General features: G+C 35.5%; 1 pseudogene; it reads left to right on the plus strand.

Moving 5' to 3' along the window:
* Positions 1 to 1456: 1456 nt before the first annotated feature.
* LOC115519562 lies at positions 1457 to 5148 on the plus strand (annotated as a pseudogene).
* Positions 5149 to 5412: the final 264 nt, after the last annotated feature.

The following is a 5412-nucleotide window of genomic DNA, read 5'->3' on the forward strand; positions in this document are numbered from 1 at the left end:
CTAATTTCTTATTCAAATAGTTCATTGTTAGTGTATAGAAACACAACTGATTTTTGTATGTTTATTTTGTATCCTGCAACTTTACTAAATTTGTTTATTTGTCCTAACAGTTTTTAGTGGAATCTTTAAGGTTTTCTGTATATAAGACCATGTCATCTACAAACAGGGACAATTTTATTTGTCAAATTTCCTTTCAATTTGAATGCCTTTTATTTCTTTTTCTTGCCTAATTACTTTGGCTAGTACTTCCAGTACTTCATTGAATAGAAATGGTGAGATTGGGCATCCTTGCTTTGTTATCGATTTTAGAGGAAAAGCTTTAAATTTAGCTCTGGGTTTGTCATGTATTGGCTTTATTGCAATGGAGTATGTTTAATTTATGATGCATTTTAAAAATCTAACAATATATTAAATAGGCAATTGGATACAGGTAAAAATTAAACACTAGGGTAACACATTTTTGAGGTATAAGCAAATATTTAAAACAATTGGGTGGGCTGAGAAACAATAAGAAAAGAGTAGCAAGGAGGATCCCTTATTATAATGTGGTGGGCTAAATAATTTGAGCTAAACCTTGTTGAGGTCAATTGGAAAAGATGGACAAAAACATTCGTAAAATCTGTTTAAAGTCAGTGAGGAGTAAAGAAGTCAATGAAGAATGATGGGGGCATGAACAAAAGTAAATCAAAATGTAAACTAAATGAAAATGCAAGTACACTAGATCATGAATTTTGAAATACAGCTAAAGCAGTACTTAGAGGAAAACCTAAGGCATTTATTGCTATATATTAGAAAAGAAGAAAGGTCTAAAATCAATTACCTCAACTTCCAAATTAAGAAACTAGAAAGTGAAATAAAGTTAAACCTAAAGTAATCAAAGAAAATAATTAAAATGGAAATAAACAAGACAGGAAACTAAAAACAAACAAACAAACAAACAAACAAAAAACAATGAGATACTTAACAAACCCAAAAGTAGACTCTTTGAAATTGAAATTATCAATAAAATTAATCAGTCTACAGTATCTGATCAGAATACCAATATCAGGAATGAAACAGGTGACATTGTTAATTCTAATGATATTGAAACGATAAGAAGGGCATACTGGAAGGAATTTTATGCCAGTAATTTTGACATTGATAAAATAGACAAAGATAAATGGACAAATTCTGACATAAAATTTCAACATTCTGGAAGAAACAGCACTAATAGCTTCATAATGAGTAACTACTAATTTGTACTTAAAAACTTTCCTACAATTAAAAATTCCAGGGTAAATTTGCTTTATTGGGAAAGTCTACCTAACATTTAAGAAAAAAGTAACGTGAATTCTCACACAAACTGTTGCAGTAAATTGAAGACAAAGGAATACTTCTTAATTTCTGTCATGAGGCCAACATTACCTAATACCCAACTTGATACGGATATTAAGAAAAAAGACAACTAGGGAATAACGTGAGGTTGTCTGTTTCCCCCAACTGGAGCGTAATGGTGCAGGTGTGTGGGTTGGTGAGACAGGATAACAAGAACCGGTGAATCAAAGTTCCACATTTGGAAGCAGTCATGGTTGGGCATGGCCCAGAGACCAAGATTATTGACAAGAAATATAGCAAGTACAGTTGAAAGCAGAGTGTAACAAAGGATATGTCAAGGTAAAGCAGGTAGGGGTCAATCCCACGAGCACGGACTCAGTCATATTTGGGAAGGACCAAGAGATGAAGTTTCAGCCCGCTAGGTTCCCCACATGGTGAAGGAACTTTATTGATATTTTGTAGCATTTGAGGAAGGGGCAGAGAGCCCTGGCCTGGAAACACACAAGAAGAGAAAAAGGTCAGGCAACAACGATTCTATAGAAATTGATGCTGCCCAGGAAGCTGAGTACTGCATAGGACTGGAACCTGGGCGTGACCCTGAACAATGCCTTATAACCCCTTATATAGAAGGGGAAAGGAGCATCTGCCAAAAAGGAATGATTGAGTCACTGGAGCCAAGGCTTGGAACTTTATTTTTATGTTTTAATTTTAGAGAGCACCAAGATGTCCTTCATTAAGGAACGGAAAAATAAACTGTGGCACCTCCAGACAACAGAATATTATTAGTGCTAAAAGGAAATGAACTCTCAAGCCATGAAAAAACATAGAGGAATCTTAAACGCATATTACTAAGTGAAATAAACCAATTTGAAAGGCTACTGTATAATTATAACTAGATGACATTCTGTAAAAGTAGTAACTGGAGATAGTACGAAGATCAGAGATTGCCAGAGGTTGGGGAGGGAGGGAGGAATAGGCAGAGCACAGAGGATTTTTTAGTGCACTGAAACTATTATGCTTGATACTTTAACGGTCGGTACATGTAATTATACATTTGTGCAAACTCATAGAATGTGCAAGGCTAAGAGAGAGCCCCGATGAATACTATGGATTTTGGATGATAAAAATGTGTCAATGTTGTTTTATTAATTGTGATAAATGTAACATTCAGGTGTAAGATATTGATAGCAGTAAAGGCTGTGCATGCATGCTTCAATAAGGTAGGCAAGTATAACCTAGAGAACAACATTGCATGAAAGGGAAAATATAAGCTAGTATCTTTCATGTTTCAATTTATTTTATTTTATTTTTTTACAGTTTAAAGAAAGGAAATACCTTCTTCAAAGGGAAAACTCAATATTGTAAAAATGTCTCTTCACCCCAAATTGATCTATAGATTCAGTACAGTCTTATGTCAAATGCAAATGTAATTTATTGGAAATTTACAAACCAATTTATATGAATACATGAGACCAAAATTAGCCAGCCTAAACTTGAAGAAGAATATGACAGTACAGGATCCACGGTATATCAAAACTTACTGTAAAATTACAGCAATATAATCAGTGCTATATTTCTGTAAGAATAGTCAAATAGACCAGTGGAAGTGAGCCCTATGATTTGTGTAAGTCAGCTTTGACAATTCTACCTTGCTTTTCAAACCCATAAATCTTTAGGGCTATGGTACATGTTTTAAGAGTGGAAGGGGAGCAAAAGTACTAGGATTATTTAATGGAGGGATGATGCTTTCTTCATCCTTGGTATTAATTGGCAAAAGCCTGGAGAAAGAATATGAATAACAAATCTTACCATGCGATTTAAAGGAAATAGATTTAGACCTAAAGGAATTAACTAAGTGAATAGAATGAGAATGTGAAGCAGAAGAACAATTGACATCAGCTTTGGTGAAAACTGGACCTTTAAAGGAGAATAAACAAGAATATTAACAGATAATGAATTAAGATCAGATTTTCTGGTTGCTGAAAGTCTTCCACTGCTTCAGTGGCCACTTTAACCCACATATTTACTGGAAAGTAAATCACTTATAACCACTGATTTCCTGAAGGCTGTGGAATCCAGAGGGTACTCTGTTAGAGGCCATTTTGTGAAGAAAACAGTGGAAGACTAATCCTTGCCAGCATGAATTCTCAGAACAAACCAGTTTGGGGAGGGTGGGTCACATCACTAATACTAGATAATGCTGATTTAAAGGGATTATTTGGGTTGTGGACTGATCCTAGGTGGCTGCAAGCTTTTGTGAGCAGGCCATTATGGGTGATATGAAAACTAATCTGTCACAGTGGGTTTCCACACTTACCCAAGAGGGGAAACTGTCCTTCCCCATATCTAGCAACTAGAATCCATTTTCTGAAGAAGTAGAAATATCACAGTTGCTGGTACCCCCAAATTGGCTGTATGATCTTAAGGATACACGTCTAAACTAAGGTTGTTAACACGGACCATGATAGATGCTGTCATAAAGCTCCCTGCTTCTCCACCAATTTTGGGATCCTTGTGTCGATAACTCTGCTAATAAGTGTCAAGAAAATATTCAAGAGGCAGAAACTCATTTGCTAGTTTAGTTATTCTGCCTGAAAGAAAGGAGTGTGTATGATAGGAATATTTACTATTCAGACAGTGAAGACGTTAAAAAGTTATTGAAAACTGAAAAGGGAAAATTAATTGTATTGCCAATAGAAAGCACTTTATCAGATTCAGGACATAAGAGAGAGGTTTCTTCCAACTGTAGCCATCAGTTCTGGTGGCTATAACACATTACCATAGCCTGAGTAGCTTTGAAAACAGACATATATTTCTCATATTTTGGGAGCCTAGAAAGTTCAAGATCAAGGTTCCTGGTAAGGGCTTTCTTCCTGATTTATAGACAGCTGCCTTGTTTTATTATCACATGGGGAGAGAGAGAAGAAGCAAGAGCCTCTGTCTTATTAGGGCACTAATCCCATCATGAGGACTCTACTCTTATGACCTATTACCTTCCAAAGACCCATCTTCCAAAGACCCAGCTGTAAAACTGGGAATTAGGGTTTCAGCATATGAATTTGGGGATGACACAAGCATTCAGTCCATAGTATCCCACACATGGTCCCCCAAATGACACACTCATACTCCTTAAGTGATCCATCAAGTTAACTCTATATAGTCAAGGTTTTAAGAATTTAAATCCTGTTAAAAGGGTTGTGATTTAGAACAGAAAATAAGTGAACATGGTGTTGAATTTACTCTCTTAGATAAAGAAATAAAATGTACAATGATTGAAGAAAGGTTATGATCTGATCCTGCATATCCTAGCAGGGGATCGAAGGCCTTTCACAGTTGCATGGATGAGATGGCCTGGAAGTAGTGTAAATTTCTGGTAATTACTAGTGGGCAGTGATCCCACAGGAGAAGAAGAGAATGCTCTTATGGGGCCATATGTGAAACCTACATGTCACATAGAGGTGGAGCTATAGATTTCAAATCTACAGCTATAGATTTGAAAATGTGACTGGAGAATGTATTCCAAGGTTCTGTTGCCCTTACTTGAATGTGAACTTGGAATTGATATTATGTGCAAAAGGGACGCTATCTAGTTTTAATTGGACATGCTGGATGGGAATCTTTGTATTGCCTAAGCACTTTTCTGTAATAAAATTAAGCAGTGTAGAATTCTAAAAGTACAAGAACATTGTTCTTATGAAGGAAATGATCGAAGTAGGAACATTACATCCAATTCATTCACGGGATATGAGAATAGCTATTGGAGGATATAACAAGGTGGTTCTCCTCATTGTTTATACCATAACCAATATAGTAAAGACTGTAAAAAAGGTGTAACTGGCCAAAGATGATTGGTATGCCATAATAGATTTGGCTAATGCTTTCTTTTTAATATCTTTTTGGAATCCAGTACAACACTATTTTCATTTTAGTGAAATTGTTTTCAACATATATGTATGGATTTTCCACAGGAATATTTAAATTCAAAGCATATATAATAATTTAATGTAGTGACCTCTGAACTTTGATAACCATCAGGAGCAAAATGGTTCTTTGTACTGATGATATCATAATTTCCTTCTAGACAGAAAGAATGCAGGG

Source organism: Lynx canadensis, chromosome A1 (genome assembly GCF_007474595.2).
Source record: "Lynx canadensis isolate LIC74 chromosome A1, mLynCan4.pri.v2, whole genome shotgun sequence".
Lineage (NCBI taxonomy): Eukaryota > Metazoa > Chordata > Mammalia > Carnivora > Felidae > Lynx > Lynx canadensis.